The following is a 24,469-nucleotide window of genomic DNA, read 5'->3' on the forward strand; positions in this document are numbered from 1 at the left end:
CTATCAAGCCATTGTTGTAAAACTACATCATCAACCTTTGTCTGCTGAGTTCAAGATAGAAGAGTCCATTAACTACTCAGTTCCCACTATATCTGTTAAAGCGTGGTGTTCATGAGTCAACATCCTTGCAGTGAGCATAAATTACTAATTGTTAATCAGCAAGCAATTTGACTTACTACCTCCCGTTCCCTAAAACCATTCGGAACCCCCCTTCAACTGCCGCTGCTGCATCCGCTCCACTGACGCCATCACTGCCGGCTTTGGGACTGGTGTTCTATGCGGCTAGAAAAAACATTAGACATTTTAGATGCCACGCATCCCCCTATTATTTTTCTTTAGCGAAATACAACCACAATACATCACTAAGGTTTGGTTACAATATCTTCTATCAAAATATCACGTTGGGCATTTTGCTGGTTGTCAATGTTTTAAAAGCCAGGGAGTCAAGCCAACCAAAACATTTTGGAATGGATGGGCAGAACTATGATAAGTCTGAGTCAATGAAGGGCAATAAAGGAGTGGAATAATTGATCAATGAAGGACATACGGACTGGGTTGGCAAATGCAATGGGGCTGCCCACATACTTCCAGCCATGTTGCACTGTCATCAACTGCTGGTATACTATGACAATAATATATACACAGCATTGGGGGGGGGCACCATGACCAATGGCTACTCTCTCCTTTTACTGTTTAGCATGAGCAAACATGTGTGCAAAACCTTACTTGGGCATGCAATCTTCACCGTACAGTACCTGCCCTAAAATGGGTTCCTTGAGTCTTACAGTACCACCAGTCCACAAGAAAAATAAAGGGTGAGGGAAAGCTTACTGATTAAGCAGAAGAAAGGAAGCTACAGAACAGACAGACTAGTACGGACTGTTTGATGTCATGTACAGCTACTTGAAATATAGAAAATAAGTAAATAGGATAATGTAGGGATGAGAAGAATTTAGGAAACAAATAGAACAAAGAGGAGTTGAAAAAGATTAGGAGACAGGCACAGCATAAAGGAAAAATAATTCTAAATGTGGAGTGGCACAAGTTAGGGAAATAATAATATTAGCAACAGAAGGGCATACTGGGGCCAGCAGAGCCATCTGCCGAGGCATTTGTGGGGGCAGGGAAACCTCCAGCTCCCTCGCCCGCCCCACTGGATCCAGGCCCATCCCTTTTCTTGCCCATGGATGCTAATGTAAGAAATAAATAAAATAAAATTAGTGGTAACAGTATTAATAATCTCCACAGAAATATTTCAACATGGAAAGGCAAGCACAGTAACATTGAACTTTTCTAAATCAGATTTCCTATAGTACTACTAGTATCGTGGACCTATTCCAAATTTCCTATGCCTCACCCTATTCCAAATTTCCTAAACTACATTTTGAAACTGCTAATAAATTGGAACAAATGATCTTTGCTTCTGATCTCATTATCAATCTTGCAGTCTCAAACCCCTTTGATGGGCCAACTCAGTCTGCATTTTTTTAAGTACATTGATACATGCATACTACACATCCGTGGGAAAGTACTTGTGGTTCGGAGAGCCCGAGCTACAAATAATAAAGGCATAGAGAAGTGAGAGAACAGGCTAGCTCACTCATAGTAATAGCTACCACTGTCTTAGTGACAGGACAGAAGAGACACTGCATGACTTCTTAAATAAACAGCCCAAGAGAGTACCAATGAGTAGGATAAGGTAGCGCAGCAGACCACCTCTCTAATCTAGATGATGATTGCATAATATTTGTAACATAAACTTAACTGACCTGAGTGTGAGGAACATGCTTTGGGAAAAAATATTAGCATAGATAGAACACAACAAATACATAATTATTACTCTTTGAGCCCTGCGACCTCCACATCAAGCTGGTCAAGCAGGACCTGGTGTCTATCCAGAATGGCGGTGCGTGCTTGGTATAAAATTAATCCAAGCAAAACTGAAATTTAAATTTTAAATATCGGGTCTGAATTCCTGTCAGAAGATTTGAAACAACAGGCATTAAAAACCGATCCTATACGGTATTTGGGGATTTATGTCAGAGGCCAATTTGGGCAGTTAGTTAAGCAGAATTACAAAGCCTCCAGTATAAAGAGTCAGAAACTACTTGATAAATGGACCAATCTTCTTCTAACTTTAATAGGGCGTGTGGCACTTATTGAGATGTCTATTCTACCTCTTTTGATTTTTCTTTTTACCAATATTCCGTTTAAGGTAAATGCTAGCTTTTATCAAGGGATTGACTTAATGATTAGGTCATTTATTTGGAATAAAAAGGCAGCTAGAATTAAGTTGCCGATTTTGCAATTAGATACTCAGTAAGACGGTTTAGAACTTCCAAATATTCGTTCATATTATGAATCATAATTTTTTGACTATGTAGCGTGTTTATTATCTAAAAAGAAGCAGGTCGATAATTTTTTCATTAATAAAATGATTCAAGAAACCGGAACTCAAGTTCCAACATTCTTATTCACATCCAAACTCCCAAAGAAAACAAGATATAAAACGTTATTGGGTTTTTCAAATAGATTTCATACTATTTTTAAACAAACTGATTTTTCTCGGTTTATTTCTTTAAAATTAAATGAGTGTAGAGATTTAGGCTTACATATTCATTCTACTCAGTTGAAAAATGGAACGATTCTGGTTTGGGGGACAGGTAATCCGTTTGTTATACAGGGCGGGATGATTATTTGGGAAGAAGGGCAGGCCAGAGGTCTTGGTCACAATAAACCTTCTTTTTTTGAATTTATTCAAATTATTCATTTTTTGAAAAAATATAATCTTATATTTAATAGCCTTTCCAGGAAAAATTGCCACTGCATTGTATATTTCGAAGTGGTCTGGAGTGGGTAATTGGTATCGCTTAATGAGCTCCCACTGGTTTTAAAAATGTTGGAGAAAGCTGCAGCTCAAACTCAAGGTGCTTTTTCTTATCAAGAATGGCAAAAGATATCAACCACAGGAAACAAGATATTGAGAGCTGCTAATTATAAAAGAATGGCATTTCTTGCTCACTGGATGGCAAACTACACCCCCGAAGCATTAAATAAAATGTATCCAGAGGTGGCAAATAGCTGTTTTCGTTGTGGTACCTTATCGGGAGGGGGATGGCTGCATATTTTTTTTTCTTGCCCTAAGTTGATAATATTTTGGGAGAAAATATTTGAATATTTTAGTAGGGCGATGTTTGGGATAACTAGTAGGGAGGCTATACTTTCGAACACTGAGGGCCGTTTTCTTGCAATTGTAATGATGGTTGCACGTTCATTAATTTTACAAAACTGGGGATCATTGGAAGTACCTTTGTTCGAGAAATGGCTTATGAAAATGAAACGTACGAAGCATTTTGAAGAAGCTTATGCCAAATGGGTGGGGGCAATTAAGAACTTTTCGCGGATTTGGGAACATTTTGTTGATTGTTAATTTGATGATGGATTTTGTTGTATATGTTTTGTTAATTAATTAACAAAAATGTGTATTTTGGATCAAGTTTGCAGTATTTGTTAAGTGCAAGTATTGTATGACTCTTGATAGCTCTGCTCAATAAAAATTATATATAAAAAAAAAAAACAGAATGGCGGTGCGTAAGCTGTTTTTGGATACACCAGACCCCAGAGCAGAGACTGGCACAACCTCTCCCAGCACTGCCTACGCTCCTGACGGCCGTAACCACTGACAGGGCTGCCACTTGCTGCCAGGGTGGAGGGGAGGCAGCGCAGCACATAAAAAATGAGAGCAGCCACTTCCACCTCTGAGAAAATGGCACAGGGCTGCACCTCTCCACAACGCCGCCAACCACAAGATTGGTTGCTCGTGGTGCCAGTACAGGGGGGCCTGGTGCTGCCACTCCCTTGCTTTGCGGTGGTGCTGGGTGGGAGGAAGAGAAGAGTATGGAAGGAAGGAAGGAAGGAAGGAAGGAAGGAAGGAAGGAAGGAAGGAAGGAAGGAAGGAAGGAAGGAAGGAAGGAAGGAAGGAAGGAAGGAAGGAAGGAAGGAAGAAGGAAGGAAACAAGGAAGGAAACAAGGAAACAAGGAAGGAAGGAAGGAAGGAAGGAAATAAAATGTCAGAGTAAAGAAATAATTAAAAAGTACAAAAGTCACGATAAAAACACACAAAAATTACAAAAGCCATAACATAAAAAAACACAAATGGTAAGATAATAAATAAAAATGAGAGATAGATAAATAAAAGAGAGGTATGATTACACATATTAAGGAGGGATTCAAAAGTAGGCCCCAGCACCATAACAGGGCAAAAAGCAAGATGGCCATGCCCATGCCAACCGCGTGGTGCTGTTCACACGTCATTTCACATTGCATATGAGGGAAAATATTGCACAAACGGGTGCGGAGAGCAACTCTGCATGCTCTCGGAGCTCCGAGTAGTGCTGCAGAGTTCATATGACACTTCGTGGGGTTTTTGGCCCGGGCCTACATTTAACCCTTCCAGTTTGATGTAGATCCTGCTAGATGCACTTTAAAAATATTTAGATGACATGAAAGTTACTTTAAAAAATGCTGTAACAATAGTAGTAACTTGTGCCATTATGGTCTCTACAATACGCAAGGTATGTACATGATGACGATTTATTATGACTCTGTGTAGTATATAATTAAATGAACAACATATCTAGTGTTATTTACACCCTCTGTTCCATTATACTGTGGAAAGTTTTTTTCAACGCATGCATTACTTTATGGTACATACGCATTTGACTAAAGTAGGAAAGAGGTGACTGACATGTTGTTTAAGATTTAATTCTGATAGATTTGCCATATAAGAGAGGGGGGATAAAGAGAAAGAGAGAGAGCAAGATAGAGAAAGAGAGAGAGAGACAGAGACAGAGTGAGACAGAGAGAGAGTGAGAAAGAAAGAGAAAAAAGGTGGATCTGAATCTGGATTTCCCTCTAACTTCAATTGTCATTTCAAGTTATAGTAGTATAAAGTAAATGTTTCCCAAACCAAACTTTATATTTCCTTCTATCGCTTGGAAAAATATATTCATGAGACTCTTTCTTCCAGTGTACTTCACCCAAAGACAAATGCTGTAAGCCTATTTTGCACAGATAACATCCGTTGCCTTGCAGGATTCACAGTTCAGTTTAAATAGGGAAGGCTATCTCCTCAGCCATGCGTTATTAGCAGCAACATCACCTGTAAAGGCTGTCTCTTTAGATAAAGGCTGCATCGCTCAGCTGTGGATTTGTTTACCTGCTTTATGGTAATTTTAATAACATAAACCATCTAGATTTTCTTTACTACAAACGGATTCTGTGAACGTTATTCTCTGTAAGGGGTATGAAAAAAACATCAACTTCCTTCTGTGCATTTTTAATGTTTATCATTTGTATTCACAATGTAATGATCTGATCGTTAGAACAAAAGCCAATAAAAAAAATATTGATATGGGCAAGTTCAATTATTATTTTGTGGCTGTGGTACACACTTACAGGGTCCTTTGGACCTTAGGCATGTGCTAAAAAAGTGCACCCATTTAAAGCTGTACATAAATTGAAGTTGCAATGGAACTTGTTCCCTACAATTATCTCCGGTTTATAGTTGTTATTTATAACAAGTAGTTGTTAATTTCCCAGGCAACACAGTATGCAAGAATAACGAGCACTTTTTATTAGATGTTGGGAGCTGGTAAGCCAATCACAATGCTTCCCTTGTGGGCCAAATCTAGCCATGTTACAGTCCTCAGTGAATCCCTACCGGCTCTTAAAGCAGGGTGCATGGTATTCAAAAAGTAGGACATGTGTACTGAAGTTTATAAACCCTGGCAGTAGGAAACCCCCCAAACGCCATTTTTCACTGAGCTAGGCTAGCTCTTCCATAGACTAACACTAGGTTACCTTATTACATAAAATAACTCATAACTTCAGTTTGGAATCAGCTAAATAATTAATTCTTCCACTCATCTGAAATGTAATTTAAAATCCTCTTTCATGGAAAAGTTGGATTTAAATTACTATTCTGAAAATGGCAGTTTTAGAAAGTTTCCAACTTGGGACAAGTGTTCACATGAAACTCATTTTTAAAAAGACAATATGATACCACAGGAAATCCTGGATAGAAAGAATCTCATGAAGAACATTATGATTTTTACAGAAAAGAAATTCTGTTCAGATTCAGTTTTGAAGAAAGACCAACCAGCATTCTGAAAAATTCGATTCAGGCGAATCAAAGTTTATTATTTAATAAATAACAAATTGAGAGTAAAAAAAATGTCAAGAGTCAAGTGGTGAAGAGATGTTCTACAAGAACTTCAAGTGACAGGAACCATAACCATCAAAGAAACAAGTGACAATGCGAGTGAATATAAATGGTATGTTGGTTATTTCTCAAAAAGACAGGCAAAATGGATCGCAACTATTTTTAACACAGCGGATAGAATCCTGGTGTTAATTCACACAATTTGTTGGTGTCTGCAGCATTTTGAGCCTTTGTCAGATATCATGGTCTCGTCAGGAAAGGAAAGAAATGAAACTGGGGAATAAGGAAATACGTACAATTACTAAACAGGAATCATGCCGTAAAGAGGAGGAGGTATAATTAAGATGGTACATACTGGTGGTATCATAGAAAGTAGTCTTGTGCATACAGGCCTCTGAAAAATGTCTAAGAAGGGGGAGAATAAGGATAATAAGGGTCGTGAAGGAACAGAGATCGAGAAATAAAGGAGGATTGAAAGATCCTTACTCATATGTGGAAGACCAATGCAGGAATTAGAACAGAGCGTGAATATCAGCCAGTCATGCTGAACACTGTTGAAATAAAAGGGTGGCACGTTCAGATAGGAGAATTACTATGAAACATAGTTGTGATGGAAGAAAAGTCTGCCATTACTTTCCCATAATTCTGGGGTTGGTGTGGGCCAGGTTGGGCGGAATCGGTGGGAGAGCATTTGCAGGAATTGCCTTGCACACTGATCCCTGCATGGATTAAATTTAAATAAAGAAGGAAGGTCGGTTGGTGCAGACTTCCATTCAAAGACCCCCTGCAGGGTAATGGCAGTGCCAGAGGATCACAAAGGGAAGATAAAGATGTGGCAGGAAGGCTGCATTACATCCTCGCAGTCGAGGTAAATCTAAGGTAGATGAGAGTGTACCATTTGCTTTATGGAGTTTAATAAAACAATTGTTTCCAAATTAAATATATTGTTAAAATAAATGGTGAAAGTCAAAAAGGTGGGTCCGTGGGCATTGAGCTCTAAACTGTAGACCTCTGAGCCTTGGCTCAAAGGTCAGGCTATTCAATAGCACGCAGCAGCCTGGTGACAAATCACGCTAAGGGAGGTGGAGGCCTGCATGCTCTGGGCACTGGTTTCTCAGGCCATGCTCAGTGTGGAGCAGACGCTGAATTACTTTCATGAAGTGTTCCATTGCATATGTACCCCTAAGGTAAATTATTATGGAAAAATACATTGAAGAGTTTCAAAGAAGGTGGTCCGTCGGGGAGCAAACCTTGATCCTTAATAAATCATTCATAATTCAGTTGTAAGCCTGGTGCTCAAAGGGAGGTGCTATTTGGTAGCCCAGGCTCTGTGCAAGATTCAAATAAAGTTAGGCAGAGGCCTGAGTGTATTAAAAGGAGATCAAAAGAGAAGGGAAGGAAACCAGATTCAGACAGAGGATGCTGGCATCCCATGGCTGTGCTTTTGATTTCCTAGGTTCTGAGACTCAAAGGGAGAGGTGGATTTGCAGGCATACCGTCATTGCCTTCTTGGTGGGGAAACACAAAATGCTACCTTTTATGTTTCCTGCAACTTAACCATATATCTATACTTAGACATTTGTACAGTACAGTATGTAATACAATGCACACAGTCAGAAAAACATGTCATGCATCCTGGGTATGTGGAACTAATATGTGTGTCTGTTACTAGTCTCAAATTGTCATCGAAGCAGAGAGTGGTGTTTATTAAGTGGATACGTATATCAGTGCATTAGAGCAAAGATTTTTAGCAATTGTTCCATAGAGTTTAATCCATTTCTTATAGAACTACATTTATGAATCCATTTGCATGCAAATCTCTGAAGGGTATATGATATATACCCACCTCTGGAAGGTTCCAACTGACACCTAGAATTTCAGCATCCTGCCGTCGAGAAGCTCCTCTCAGGAACTAGCTTGTAGCCTGACCACCGACGATGTCACCGACAAGTACTTCTCATGTGAAACTCAGCTAAGTATAAGGTATAATTTCCACTCAGACAAACCTGCACCCTGTATCTGGCCGCCGCTCAGTTGCTGTTGGTCTTAACTTTTGAATTTGACCTGGTCCAGTGCAAAAAGATGACCACAATTATGTTTTAATTCATTATTTCGAATACAACTTTAAAAAATTGTATCTCATCTTCTACTTATTGGATATGTGCCCTTTGGTGTCAATTTATAAACATGTACTCTATTTGTTCTAAACTACTTTTCCCCTTAGAGGATTTTTTTCGTTATACTGTCACTTTATTTGTTAAAATGTTCTGTGCCGTGGGATGTATGACGTTACCACGCATCCTTTTACAACGCCTACCTTTACCACGCAATTTTTACAACGCAGGATCCATTACAACGAAGTACTATTACAACGCATTTTTTCACATCGCATATACCTTTACAACGCATCCCAATACAACGTAAGTATTGGTAAGTATATAATATATTTTTTTAAATGTAATTAATTAAAATTAATATAATTTATTTTATTTTAATTGTAATTTATTTTTACCCTGTACCCCTTAATTAAAATTAATTAATAAAATGTATTTTATTTTATTTTTAATTTTAATTTATTTTTACCCTGTACCCCTGTACCCTAAAACCCAAACCTAGCCCTGAACCCTAAAAATTCCATTTTACCCAAAAACCCAAACCTAGCCCTGAACCGAAAAAATACCCCTTTACCCAAAAAACCAAACCTAGCCCTGAACCCTAAAATACCCCTTTACCCAAAAACCCAAACCTAGCCCTGAACCCTAAAAATACCCTTTTACCCAAAAACCCAAACCTAGCCCTGAACCCTAAAAATACCCCTTTACCCAAAAACCCAAACCTAGCCCTGAACCCTAAAAATACCCCTTTACCCAAAAACCCAAACCTAGCCCTGAACCCTAAAAATACCCTTTTACCCAAAAACCCAAACCTAGCCCTGAACCCTAAAAATACCCCTTTACCCAAAAACCCAAACCTAGCCCTGAACCCTAAAAATACCCCTTTACGCAAAAACCCAAACCTAGCCCTGAACCCTAAAAATACCCCTTTACCCAAAAACCCAAACCTAGCCCTGAACCCTAAAAATGCCCCTTTACCCAAAAACCCAAACCTAGCCCTTAACCCTTAAAATACCCCTGTACCCAAAAAATGCGTTGTAAAGTACATGCGTTGTAAAAGTACTTGCGTTGTAATAGTATCCGTTGTAAAAGTATGCGTTGTAAAAGTTTTTGCGTTGTAAAAAATGCATGGTAATGGTATTGCGTGGTAAAAAATGCGTGGTAAAGGTTACATACCGTGCCATAGCTACCATGGGGTTGACTTAGGCTAATTTAGCGACTTTAAGGGTTAACCTTGTCAAGGATTGTGGTTATTATTTGAGGTGGGTACTCAACCCCTCAACGTATAAACCAATTTCTTACAAAATTGAACACATAATTTCTAAAAATAGTGAAAAATTTAGAGAGCAAAATGACAAAAATTCAACAAGGGGAACAGAAGAAGACTTCTTGAAGCCACATAGCCCATCAATACGGACCTGCTGAAGCCATTGCTTTTGATGGGAAAAGCTCAGCATGGGTAACATTTTAATTTCACATCCACAAAAGACCTCACATTGAGCGGATACTTTTAGCACAGTTGCTTGGTCAAGAATTCTTCCTTCAATCTTTTGCCCAGATTTACCATTATTTGGTGAAACATTGGGCAGCAACCAAAGAAGTTTAGCTGAATTTCGTGACAAATAGAGACAAAATGCGCCATATCTTCTGTAATATGGCACAATTTTCTCTATCCAAGCACTGGCTACTTTTGAATGTCATGTGCCAACGCATACACCCTTGCACTATAGTGCAGGGGTGTGTGTTCTCTAAAGTGTAGGTTTTGTAATGGAACAGGACAATTTCACTAGACAAACTATAAGGCTTTCAAACTTTGTATGTGTGCTTTACAATGCAAAACAATCAAATCTTGAAAATAAATAGAAATTTAAATATTTCTCATCATTATGCCTGCCTCCAAAAGGCATATTGTTTTGACCCAAATCTATGTCTCTGGATGCCTACAAATGTTAGTATATAGGGATTTGCATCAAAACATATTGGAAATCCAGTGTACCACCCACTAAATGCCTCCTTCTAGGGGTGGGCTGAACTCAGAGAGTTTCAATCTGCAGAATTTCATGGAGTTACATAAAATCTCCACAAGACTCAGAAGAGTTCCGCGAGCAGGAGGAAATCAGCATGCTGCGCTACTTGCACTGATTTTTAGCCCTGGGAACTTGTGCCTCGCTGTAAAATCATGTGACCGGCACCACGCGGTGTACCAGAGGGCACTGCTTCTCTTTGTCGCTTGAGTTGATTTTCTACTCATGCAGCAGCTTTCTCAAAGCAAATGTTGTGACCTGTCTTGACCTCCCAGGTTGAGGAATCTCACCAGGAAGGATTTTAGCCCACAAAAATCACACTTGGGGATGCAAATTCTTCCTCGCCAACTTAACGTTGACAAGGCATTTGCAAGAAAAAACGGAACCTCGTGGGGGTTGGTGGAATTTTGCCAAAACTTTGCGTTCCACACGGATTGGGCAGAACTCTGTGTACTCCGTCGATGGGAAGGAATGTTTCTCCCACACCTACCTTTGATGCAAAATAGTGCAAAGTAGAGTATTGTGCAACACTATGTTCCTTTGGGATACTCTCCAACGCAAATGCTGGTTTGCATTAGATAGAAAATCCACCCTCAACGCTTTGCACTGGGTTTGTGTCACCAAAGTGAGGCAAACTTGGTAAAAAGCATTAGTAAACCTGGGTCTTAGTCTTTTTATGGAGCTCAAAATCCTCCAGCAAGGCACATCTGGAGGTGTATCTGACAAAGTCCTCTAGAAATCAGCCACTGCAAGGTCCTGCTGAAATTCCAAAGAACTTGGATTAAAAAATTCATCTAAGTCTCACCTTTCAGAATTTCTAGAGCAACTCCCATGTGTCACTTTTGAGGCTCACAGGACTCTAGGGCGGCACTTAGGGGTATTGATTCACTCCAGAAAAGTCCACCAGCAGGGACCAGTTCATGTCCGATTGCTACTGGTCAGCTGGACTGTTTCCGGGAAAATACATCTTGCAACTTGGTGTTTCCCTATAGCCACACAGGAGTTCAGCCAACTGACCTTATAGTCTACTTCTTAGTCCTAGGAATACGAGGAAGCAGGTCCAGTCCTTCCAGATTACAGACAGGTCTTAAACAGCAGGTCCAGTCTTTTTCAATTCTATTGCCTATCCAGAAAGTCTTCTGACGAGCTGTCGTAAGCTACCACTTTTGTAGAATTCACTATCCAGTCGGTGGGAGTGACTCCTGGATACTCCCTAACTAATGAGGAAAAATTTCAAGGGCAAAAATTTGCACTTTTGCAGGACATCCTATTTCCCTTACTGCAACATATTCCACAGTGAACTATTCTAAGTAAAATAGTAGATGTTACAGTCTTTCTGCCCTTGGAGGTGCCAATTAGGGGGTGTTTAAGTAAATGATCACCTTGTTCTTCCTCAACTACACCAACCTAGTTCTGGGGCTAGATGCCCTTCCCACTGGAGTAATACCAGGCTGACTATAGAGACCCCAGGAGACAAAACGTTTTTCCTCAGTCTGGTCCCTTTCAAGTATATGAAGTTAATTAACCCTTTCCAGTTGCCCTTCCTGACATGATATGTGTTACATACCTCAAACCCAGGTCTCCCTACCAAAAGGCCTAAGCCGTTGTTTCTGGTTAGAGAGAAGCAGTTTTCCTACCTCATTAAGAAGAAGCACTGGCAGGACAATCAGCCAGTAGGCTAATGCTGGCTAGCCTATTGAAGGTTCATGCAGTCTAAATCTAACTTATTAATAGTCATGTTTCCTAAATATGTATTAAAATTCCAACCTCACATTTGAATTGAAATTTCAATAAACAATACAAATAGTGCTTGTCCCAAACCAGAGATGGCAGAGTTATGACTTTTTCTGAACTTTAGTTTTGTCTAATAGGACAGCTATGGGCCTATAAAGTGAAAATACCTCTTGGGTACCAGACGCTGCAGGTATATGCCAACATGAATTTTTTGCATGTACCCCTTTTAAATACTAGGTACCTACATTGTGGGTTAAAGGCCTACTTAGGGGTGACTTATTTAATATCTCAAAGTAGGGTTCTTTCCCCTGAAAAGTGGCTATCATTGCAGGCTTGCTTACAGGTAGACCTGAAGCAATGTTTCCTTTGTCAGCCATGTGGTCTCAGAAGAAAATCACTTAAATCCATATCATCATTAAGCTTGGATAGATGTTCTTTCACTCAAACTAGAATGAGATAGCCATCTCTGGCATAGCTTCCCCAAGCTGTGCATATCTTACAGTCATGGGAGAATATATATTATACTTAGGATCTGCTCTGCTTGCCAGTGGACCAGGAGGTTAGGTGAGAAACATGCACAAATATATATCAGTATGTATTGGCGATAAGGCTATACCATCTGAATTCAACGTGGCCAAATTGTATGTTCCATTCTGCACCATTTCATTTCAATCATTATCAATAAGGGTTGCTTTCCAATTTGAATATGTTAAGTGTGTTAAATTATTTCTTTGATTACATCTAAAAGAGATGCAAAGCTCATGTATGTGGTTTGTCTCACCTTCTTGTTTAGACATATCACTACTCTGCGAACCAAGTATGCCCTAAATAGGGTATCAGTTCCAATAAATGTGCCAAATTACAATCCACCACACATATTTCTTAATGTCTTTCCAACATGCTTAAATTTGTTCTAAAAATAAATCCATAAAACATGTGACATAAATCTGTGATTTGAAATCAAAATCTCTTTTCAGCTTTAAAGGTGGATAGATCTCCGTGCTTTCAGCTGTGGGCAATCTTAGATCTGACATCCTTGGTGTGTTGTTCCCCAAACATTTTGACTTCATTCCCTTATTTTGCCAAACTCCTAATTCAGAAGGATATTTGTTTGCCATATGTGCTTACAGATATACATCTTCTGCATAACTGAATAATGGCTGTGGCCTACTGCTAATCCAGTGACATCAACCCACAAATATCAATAGGCTATTTGACAATCCTCTCAACTACTAGGTAGTATGGAACATAGCCAGTGATATCATTTTGAGTACAGTTGTAAGAATACCTCAGGTGACTAAATATGTTCTCTTGAATTGTTTTGACTGTTTATTGTTCTAGGCAGGATACAGGGTTTCTCCGATGAATTCTTTAATAGCTTACTATGAAAGTATCTGCCCTGGTTAGAATTAATCACACGCAGCAATTTCAGTGTTTCTCTACAATTTTAATAGATGAGGTCCCAGACCGTTCTTTGTCAATGTATTGGTGTCAAACAAGCATTGCATAGTGACCAAACCTTCATTGAGTGATGGTGACAAGGAAGCTAGGCCATTGTGATAAACCTCAGAGAAAGCTATGAATTGTTGAATTGTAATACAGGTTGTTTTGTGTCCACAAGTGAGCTACCCTGATTTTGAAAACCCATTTCCTGATTTTATTGGTATTTTGTAGGAGCCAGAGAAATGACAAATGGAAAAAAGGTACTCTTTAACTTTAAGTCAGACCATGAAACAGAACTTAAGCACAGTAGCGGGAGCTGGGAAGGCATCAGAAACTCAGCTACAGCTAGTCACCGCATCAAGATCTCCTCAGAAAAGTCCAGATTTGGGTCAAGTTGCTCCTAATGTTGTTTCTCTTCCTCAGTTTGACTGTAATGTATCTTCATCCAACCCATAAGGGGGAAAGAAATCTCTAACTAATGTATGCCATGCTTCTTTCAGGAATGTCCCTAATCTTTTCTGACTATTACGATGATATCACTACCCCAATCTGACTCTGAAACCCGTGGTGGACAAGCACATAGTTCCTTCTCTCTTTCCTTATCCATGATAGCTCTTATTTGTACAACATGGCTTATGTGAGGCTTTCTCTTAGTTCAAGCTAAGCCTAAGACAAACAATGCATTGGTGAAACAGTCTGCCCAGTACCCTACCTGGATATGCTTCACTACGCTCCCTTCCCCTTGGAAAACAAACACATTGCCCACTCTGCCCAGCATCATTTGCACTGAGAAGACTCAAGCATATTGGGTGTACTCCTCCCTCTTGCTCTCATATGCATAAGGGGCAACCAGCCCAAAGCCTGCCAGTACTCACTCACACTCACACACACATACACACACACACACACACACACACACACGCACACACACACACACACACACACATATATATATATATATATATGTGACCAAGACCACGGACGTGGTCGAAACGCATCGTCTTTTCTGCCAAAAATAAACCAACTTCTTGCTGCAACTGCAGTGGGCTCTCCTGAATTCCTTTTCTCCTGGAATCCTTCATTTGCAATATATATATATGTATATTTTATTCATTCTATTTTATTTTACTTTATTTTATTTTATTTAAATAATTTCTGGTGAATGCGCTTGCATTATCTACAACTGTGCTTGAACTAAAAAAACTCTTCTATGTCTGTCGTTTTGCACACCATCAGACCTAGGGTAACCAAGGTAACGACAAACCAATCACAGTGATGTAACTGTGTATGTGCTGGAATGTATATAATTTGCAACGTCATTCATGCAGATGAAGTGAGCAAGGCGGAGGCTTCCGCCGAAACGCGTCTTAAGCAGCTTGATGGAATAAACTTAACTTGAGTAGAATTCACGGTGTCAGTGCCATCCTTGATCGTGAGGAAATGCGGCTTGGTAACCAATATATATAGAAAGCAAAGGAGGGAAATATATATATATATATATATATATATATATATATATATTTCCCTCCTTTGCTTTCGTTACCGCTGCCACCACCAAACCAGAGGGCGCATCGTTGTTACCGGTCACCCAAGCAAGACACAGTAAAATATCCAACACCAACCTCATTTGCAACGAGGAAAGACGACGCCTTGTGGTGATATTGATAGCTTTTAATGTCGATCTTCAACGTGTTTCCCCTGTATCAGCAGGCTTGTTCACAAATAAAATAAAATTTGTGAACAAGCCTGCTGGTACAGGCGAAACGCGTTGAAGATCGAAATGAAAAGCTATCAATATCAACACATGGCGTCGTCTTTCCTCGTTGCAAATGAGGTTGGTCTTGGATATATATATATATATATATATATATATATATATATATTCAAGCTCCAACACTTTGCTCCGTTCTCCAAACAAAGTACAAGCACTCCGAGGTGGGTGATCAGAAAACTTTAATCCGGCAAACAAAACAGACGCGTTTCGGACGTCAAGTCCTTCGTCAGTGTTTAGTGTATAGCACGTATTTCCTGGCTATATCAACACGTCATTGCATGCAGTCATGGAAAGCAATGAAGGCATAACAAAACATTTATTTTGACATGCAAAAAGCGCGGCCATGATTTAATGTATAAATATACAATTTTATAACCAAATGGCGCTCCAAATTTCACTGCACCACATTTCATAAGAAATTAATTAAGCCGTGTATCGGCAAAGTGGCCGCTATGGGCCGGTGTGAAAACAACATTAAAGCCGTGTATCGGCACCGCACCAGCCATCAAAATTGCATGTAAAAACGAACTTTAAACCACGCTACTAGCATCCTGATCACACAGTATATCTGTAGAGGGGTACTCCGGGATTAGGAGATAGATACACGGCTTTATTGTTGTTTTCACACCGGCCCATAGCGGCCACTTTGCCGATACACGGCTTAATTAATTTCTTATGAAATGTGGCGCAGTGAAATTTGGAGTGCCATTTGGTTATAAAATTGTATATTTATACATTAAATCATGGCCGCGCTTTTTGCATGTCAAATGAAATGTTTTGTTATGCCTTCATTGCTTTCCATGACTGCATGCAATGACGTGTTGATATAGCCAGGAAATACGTGCTATACACTAAACACTTACGAAGGACTTGACGTCCGAAACGCGTCTGTTTTGTTTGCCGGATTAAAGTTTTCTGATCACCCACCTCGGAGTGCTTGTACTTTGTTTGGAGAATGGAGCAAAGTGTTGGAGCTTGAATTTGATACACGCGGTATCGGCGTGTGAAGCACCCACCCACGAGTGCCTTGGGATTCTTTTTGGTACCTGGGAGCTGGATTTTGTGTTTAACGAGGCACCGCTCGGCGAAGACATGTAAATACAGAAGGATTTGCCACGTGTAAATGGACACAGGAGTGGAGACAAATACCACTGGTAAGCCGATAACACGTGGTTTTCGATATTTTCCTGATGTATTTTGAAGTTGCGACAGGACTGAATACGTAGAGCAGAGCGAGTGGGTGACAGAAACAGCACACAGAGAGGCTTCTCTGTGTTTTCCGGTAAAGCATACAGTATGTGCGACGAGGAAGACCGTCACGAGGCGGCAAAAGACATTTTTTTAAAATGAACTGTGACCACGGAGAATACCTCGGACATAGGAGGAGAGGGCAGTATGACCAAAGGCACACTTCACATCCTATTTACTAAACTTGAGAGATGCAGTGAAAGAGAAATTCGTAAATGGTGGGAGGCTACCTCCCTACAAAGCTATATTGATGTCGATAGGGTGCCAAGGGGACTACGAATATATACGGTGCCCGCTTACGAAAATCCGGACCCAAGATTATTAGACCAATGGGCGGAACTAACTGCAGCCTCATGTAAAGCTATGCTCGATCTGCTAGTAAAATTTGCATGTAGTGACCGGGCCAAAGCCCTTGAAGAAATAAGTAATTTGGAGAAAGAAATAAGTAAAGACCAAGATACTGCAAAACAGAGCCAATTACGAGAAGAAATGAAAAAGCGCCTAATAAAATATGAATTGAAGATCAGACAAAGAAAACAGGAGAAATACGAAAGAGACGAGAGAGATTATACTCTTGGGAGGATTTTAACTTTCTCAAAGAAGTTTGATGGAACAAGAAAAGCTTTAAATAAGAAAAAGGCAATAACATCTGCACCGAAACATCCGAGTCAAGCGTAACTGAGGATGAACAATCAGGAGAGGAGGCAGCTGGAACATCGGGAGGAATTACGAAAAATTATTTTCATATGGAATTCGACCTCATATGCAAAACTTGGCTAAGAGATGGCAAGACAAGACCACCGGACGGAGAAGAAGAACCAGGAGGGGCGGCTGGAACAGGAAGGGGAAGAGCCAGAAACCTTCCACAGAATACCACCCGCAAGAAGAGGGGCACCAGACGCTAAACTCTGAAGCCAATCTAACAATTATCAACCTGACTGAGAGAAATCTATCCAAAGATGAAGAAGAGACACTACAACTGGGTTTAACGTTCTGCAAGAATGAGAAATTGCAATACACTCAGACAAGGATTGATTTGTATAAGCTAATACGGAAAATCAAACTCCACAAATTCTTTAAATTGAAACCATCAACTGAAAAACTGAAAAAATCTGAAAGAAAATCCTCTAAACAAGCTACTGATATTCTTGTCAGTGAGGATATTAACACTATAGAACTATTGGAAGGCATACGATTGGGACAGACACAGGAGGAATGCGCTGATGATATATCGAGGGCCAGAAGAGCTGGAATTGAACAACGGGCCCCTGTCACAGAGTTTAAGGCACCCTCCCAATTTAACCCACAAATGCCGTATGATGCCATTGACTGCTTTTCGGAGGCAGTAATCTTGGATCTCAAAAAATTCAGAATGACACAGCAACACAAAAAGAAAAACAAGAAAAACAACAACTTGACCACCATGCAGGCCAATATAATAAAGGACATTGGAGCCATGGATGAGATAATAGTAAAGCCCTCTGATAAAGGGGGGAACATTGTGTTACTGAGCAGACAATAATACTGCCAGGAGTCATTAAGACAGCTAGAGAATCCTCAAGATTATGTAAAAACTAACAAAGACGAATATCTACTGAGCATTGAAACATATCATGAACTCCTAAACAAATGGCGCAACAGACAAATGCTGGACATGGATGAATTCCTATTTTTAAGAAATCCAGAACCTGTGATACCCACGTTCTACCAATTGCCCAAAGTACATAAAGACATAAAATCACCCCCGGGCAGACCGATAGTCTCCTCGAAAGGCGGACTCACTGAAAACCTTTCAATTTTCATTGATTCTTTCTTGGCACCTCATGTTATGAAGTTAAAATCATATGTCAAGGATACGAAGGATTTCATCCGTCAAATCGAAACAATTGTTTGGGACCCCAACTATGTATTAATCACCCTTGACATTGCAAGTTTATATACTTGCATTAAACATGAACAGGGGGTTGAGGCTATACAATTCTTTCTCAACAAAAGACCAGCAAAATACATAGAACATGGGTTCATGATAATGGAACTGTTAGAATTCTGTCTAACTCATAATATCTTTACGTTCCAGGAGACCTACTACAAACAGATATCCGGGACTGCCATGGGAACCTGCTTCGCCCCCAGCTACGCGAATTTATTCGTTGGCTGGTGGGAGGAGCAGTTGTCCCTGGCAGGAGAAAATGCCAAATGGGCAACTCAGGTGGTAGCATGGAGACGCTATATTGATGACCTCTTCCTCGTATGGAGGGGCCCCTCCAGCGAGGCAGAGGATTTCATCTGCGCCTTGAATAGGAATAATCTAGGCTTGAAATTCACCAGTGAAATCAACAGGAGGGAGGTCCATTACCTAGATCTCAGGGTCTTTAACAATGGTGGTAACAGGTTGGAAACAACTTTATATAGAAAACCCACCGCGGGCAATAGCGTTTTACACGCTCGAAGTAGCCATCCACCCAGTCTGGTCCGTAGCGTTCCATATGGAGAATTGCTAAGGATCAGACGCAATTGCTCGCGAGATTGCGAATTCTCCAAAGAGGCCAAGGAATCCATTAAGGGGTTTGAGACTAGAGGATACGATAGCACACTTTTACAGAAAATATATAGCAGAGTGGCTAGGATCCCTAGAACCAGACTATTCGTGCCTAAGGCAAAGATGGGTGAACTTTCTACCACCAATAAATTTCGGCTAATAACAACCTTTTCCGATGATGTTAACCATCTAAGGAAAATATTGACAAAAAATTGGAATGTACTAAAAACTGACCCGGTAATAGGTAAGGATGTCCCGGATTGTCCGTTAATTACATTTCGGAAACTAAAATCTATCAAGGACACCATTGTCCAGAGTCATCTAATGCCACAGAAACCCAAAAATAGTGGAACCCTGAAAGAAATGAAAGGTTTTTTCCCATGCGGGAAATGCCGTGCATGTGAAAATAGTCGCAGGATACTGACCTATACAGTACCGGGTCAATCAAGAAATAGAGAAATCAATAAATTCATCACATGTTCAACTCCTTTTGTAGTGTACTGCCTATCTTGCCCATGCGGCCTTAAATATATTGGCAGCACAATCAAGAGTGTGAAACTGCGAGTCCTAGAACACCAACGGGCAATAACGAATCGGGACATAACATACCCAGTTGCCCGTCACTTTGCTAAAACACACGACAGCAGTAGGGATCTATTGCAGTATTGGGGTGTAGATCATGTACCTCCACAACCAAGAGGGGGGGATAGACTTCTCAAATTAAGAAGACTAGAGTCGCGTTACATCATTGACCTAGACACCAAGACACCCCTGGGGATGAACAGCTGAGAAGAACTGACAGTACATTTGGAGAAATAACATCTTATAGAATAGGACATTGTAAATTACATTTCTATATCAGGAACCCTTGGGTTAGATAATTGGTGACCTTGATCAAGATTATGAATATGAATTCGTGTGGAAAAAGTTATTTTCTTTTCCTTTCCCCTCCTAGAATAAGATTTTGGCTAAAATTTTGTGGTAACATGTAATCCTTATGAAATATTTATCTATCTCCTAATCCCGGAGTACCCCTCTACAGATATACTGTGTGATCAGGATGCTAGTAGCATGGTTTCAAGTTCGTTTTTACATGCAATTTTGATGGCTGGTGCGGTGCCGATACACGGCTTTATTGTTGTTTTCACACCGGCCCATAGCGGCCACTCTGCCGATACACGGCTTAATTAATTTCTTATGAAATGTGGCGCAGTGAAATTTGGGTCGCCATTTGGTTATAAAATTGTATATTTATACATTAAATCATGGCCGCGCTTTTTGCATGTCAAATGAAATGTTTTGTTATGCCTTCATTGCTTTCCATGACTGCATGTAATGTCGTGTTGTTATAGCCAGGAAATATGTGCTATACACTTAACACTGACGAAGAACTTGACGTCCAAAACGCGTCTGTTTTGTTTGCCGGATTAAAGTTTTCTGATCACCCACCTCGGAGTGCTTGTACTTTGTTTGGAGAACGGAGCAAAGTGTTGGAGCTTGAATTTGATACACGCGGTACCGGCGTGTGAAGCACCCGCCCACGAGTGCCTTGGGATTCTTTTTGGTACTTGGGAGCTGGATATATATATATATATAACCAAGAACCAGCATGCCGCCTAGCGGCCACGCCCACTGCAGCAGGTTCTTTTGATATTGAGCACACGTCACTCATCATTATCAACAGTTGCCATTGATAAAGGGATCACCATCCCGAAACCGGTCTGGCAGTTACTTACTTGGCGAACGAGTGTCTGCACCTCCAGTTTGCTGCTGATCCTTGAAATGAAATGGATGCAAATATGCCGTTCCTGTGGCATCTTCCACCAGGGCTTAAAATTTGGATTGAATACTTGCGGCTAAAGCCCAGCCGCGGAAGCAATGCCTGCCGCTCTGAGGCGGACCGTGCGATGGGGTCCACTTGGCTCCATCGTAATGCGGGGGACCGACCATCCTGGTGCAGCAGAATAAGCCAAAACTGGACAGTACAGCATTCTTTTCACCGGCCCACTGTGGTTTGAATTTGTTTTATTAAACAGTTTTTAATGTTGAACTCACTGGAGTATGTATTTGTTCATGGACTCCAAGAACCAGCATGCCGCCTAGCGGCCACGCCCACTGCAGCAGGTTCTTTTGATATTGAGCACACGTCACTCATCATTATCAACAGTTGCCATTGATAAAGGGATCACCATCCCGAAACCGGTCTGGCAGTTACTTACTTGGCGAACGAGTGTCTGCACCTCCAGTTTGCTGCTGATCCTTGAAATGAAATGGATGCAAATATGCCGTTCCTGTGGCATCTTCCACCAGGGCTTAAACTTTGGATTGAATAATTGCGGCTAAAGCCCAGGCGCGGAAGCAATGCCTGCCGCTCTGAGGCGGACCGTGCGATGGGGTCCACTTGGCTCCATCGTAATGCGGGGGACCGACCATCCTGGTGCAGCAGAATAAGCCAAAACTGGACAGTACAGCATTCTTTTCACCGGCCCACTGTGGTTTGAATTTGTTTTATTAAACAGTTTTTAATGATGAACTCACTGGAGTATGTATTTGTTCGTGGACTCCAAGAACCAGCATGCCGCCTAGCGGCCACGCCCACTGCAGCAGGTTCTTTTGATATTGAGCACACGTCACTCATCATTATCAACAGTTGCCATTGATAAAGGGATCACCATCCCAAAACCGGTCTGGCAGTTACTTACTTGGCGAACGAGTGTCTGCACCTCCAGTTTGCTGCTGATCCTTGAAATGAAATGGATGCAAATATGCCATTCCTGTGGCATCTTCCACCAGGACTTAAACTTTGGATTGAATACTTGCGGCTAAAGCCCAGCGGCGGAAGCAATGTTTGCCGCTCTGAGGCGGACCGTGCGATGGGGTCCACTTGGCTCCATCGTAATGCGGGGGACCGACCATCCTGGTGCAGCAGAATAAGCCAAAACTGGACAGTACAGCATTCTTTTCACCGGCCCACTGTGGTTTGAATTTGTTTTATTAAACAGTTTTTAATGATGAACTCACTGGAGTATGTATTTGTTCGTGGACTCCAAGAACCAGCATGCCACCTAGCGGCCACGCCCACTGCAGCAATTTCTTTTGATATTGAGCACACGTCACTCATCATTATCAACAGTTGCCATTGATGAAGGGATCACCATCCCGAAACCGGTCTGGCAGTTACTTACTTGGCGAGCGAGTGTCTGCACCTCCAGTTTGCTGCTGATCCTTGAAATGAAATGGATGTAAATATGCCGTTCCTGTGGCATCTTCCACCAGGGCTTAAACTTTGGATTGAATATATATATATATATATATATATATATATATATATATATATATATGCCGCTCCGAATCTCCTCCCCAGCCGGGAAGGAAAAGGCAGCACTCACGGGGTGTTTGTCAGCTTATTCCAAATTTATTAAGATGCTCCTCACGGACGCGTTTCAGGTCAAGCCCTTTGTCAATGTGTCAACACGAGTGTTGCACGGGAGCTCATTTTAAAGTGCAACGTGCATTCTCAAAGGAAAAGTGAGGTAGAACCACTCGTTAAGATTATACGAGCGCCATCTTGGAATGTGCAATTTAGGCAATATAATACATTTACAATTTATAATCGACAATCGAAATATGTAAACAATGATATTTAACATGTCAACAATTCATACATTTAGCCGTGAATCGGCCAGCCCAGTTTATGATATCTGGAACCACGAAATATATTACTAAGTCAGGACGTGGATCGGCAAAAACTTATCTACTGCTCACTGGTAGTGCTCAGAGTTTCTTCGTGATTAAAATGACATTCTTAAAGACCGTCTCATTAGTCACCTTTTCAGTCTTAACAATATCATCATATACATTTAGCACATACAAATCACCTCGAATGGTTAACATTAAATAATGATGACATTTCCAATTCATAAATCTTGCCGTGGATCGGCTATGGCGATTCCTATCGCTAGGAACCGCAGTAAATACCTCAATATGTTGTCAAAATTGGCAATACAATGTCCTCATTAGAATGATATGGCGGCCCAAGTGGTATGTCTGTAAACTTATTTTCCTAAATGAACGACCAGTTCCTCCCCACCGTTGAGACCATTGGGAATTTTAGTTTGCAGGTCGATAATGTAGCGAGATTCTAGGCGTCTAATTTAGTTTGTCTATTACCTCCCCTCTCGTGTTCTGGTACCTGATCAACCCCAAAGTATTGCAAAGCATCTCTGTTGCTATGATGTTTAATCGCAAAATGCTTTTCTACTGGTGACGTCATATCCTTGTTTGCTATAGCACGCATGTGCTCAAGGATTCTCAGTTTGAAGCTTTTGATGGTGCTCCCTGTGTATTTTAGCTTGCAGGGGCACGTCAAACAGTATACCACGTGTGATGTTTGACATGTGATGAATGAGGTGATAGATCTACGATTCTTTAGGCCTGGTACTTCATAGCCAAAGACCCTTTTGCTGAATGCACAGGCTTTGCATTTCCCGCATGGGAAAAAGCCTTCCATCTCTGCCACGGTGTTAATTTTTGTTTTTGGGGTATCTAAGTGACTATGTATTAAGAGATCATTAAGGGATTTGGTTCTCTTAAATGTCACCAGGGGACCACTCGGGATATCCTTCCAGATGATCGGGTCAGTCTTCAAAATATGCCAATTTTTGCGTAGAGTTGCCTTAAAAAAATTGGCATCACTCGAAAAGGATGTAATTTGACGAAATTTACCATCCTCGCTTTTCTTTCTTTTCTCCTGCCTCAACAACTCGTCTCTTGGTATCCTGGTTACCTTCTTCAAGGTCTGATTCAGGTGGGATTGGCTGTAGCCTCTCACTTTAAATCTATCAATACTGTCTCTCGCTGCGTTTTGAAAGACTTCCTCCCGTGAGCAGTTGCGCTTAAGGCGTAGCAACTCCCCATAGGTGATGCTTCGTTTTAGGTTCATGGGATGTCCACTGTCAGCGTGTAAAATGCTGTTTCCAGCAGTTGGCTTACGATACAAACATGTAGTTACCTGACTGTCTTTTATGGCTATCTGGAGATCGAGGTAGCTCACTGTCACTGAGCTTACCTTGCCAGAAAATTGCAAATTGACATTGTTGTTATTCAAGTGAGTGATGTAATCTTTGGCCCTTTCCACCGACCCCTTCCACACCAGAAAGAGGTTGTCAATGTATCTATGCCAGGTTATGACATTCTCGGTCCACGCTCGATTGCCCTCGGTCCAGGCCACCTGCTCCTCCCAGCAGCCAACGAATAAATTTGCGTAGCTGGGGGCGAAGCAGGTGCCCATCGCAGGCCCGGAGATTTGTCTAAACAGATCCCCCTGAAAAAGAAAGATGTTGTTGAGTAAAGGGAACTCTGTTAACTCCA

Source organism: Lissotriton helveticus, chromosome 8 (genome assembly GCF_964261635.1).
Source record: "Lissotriton helveticus chromosome 8, aLisHel1.1, whole genome shotgun sequence".
Lineage (NCBI taxonomy): Eukaryota > Metazoa > Chordata > Amphibia > Caudata > Salamandridae > Lissotriton > Lissotriton helveticus.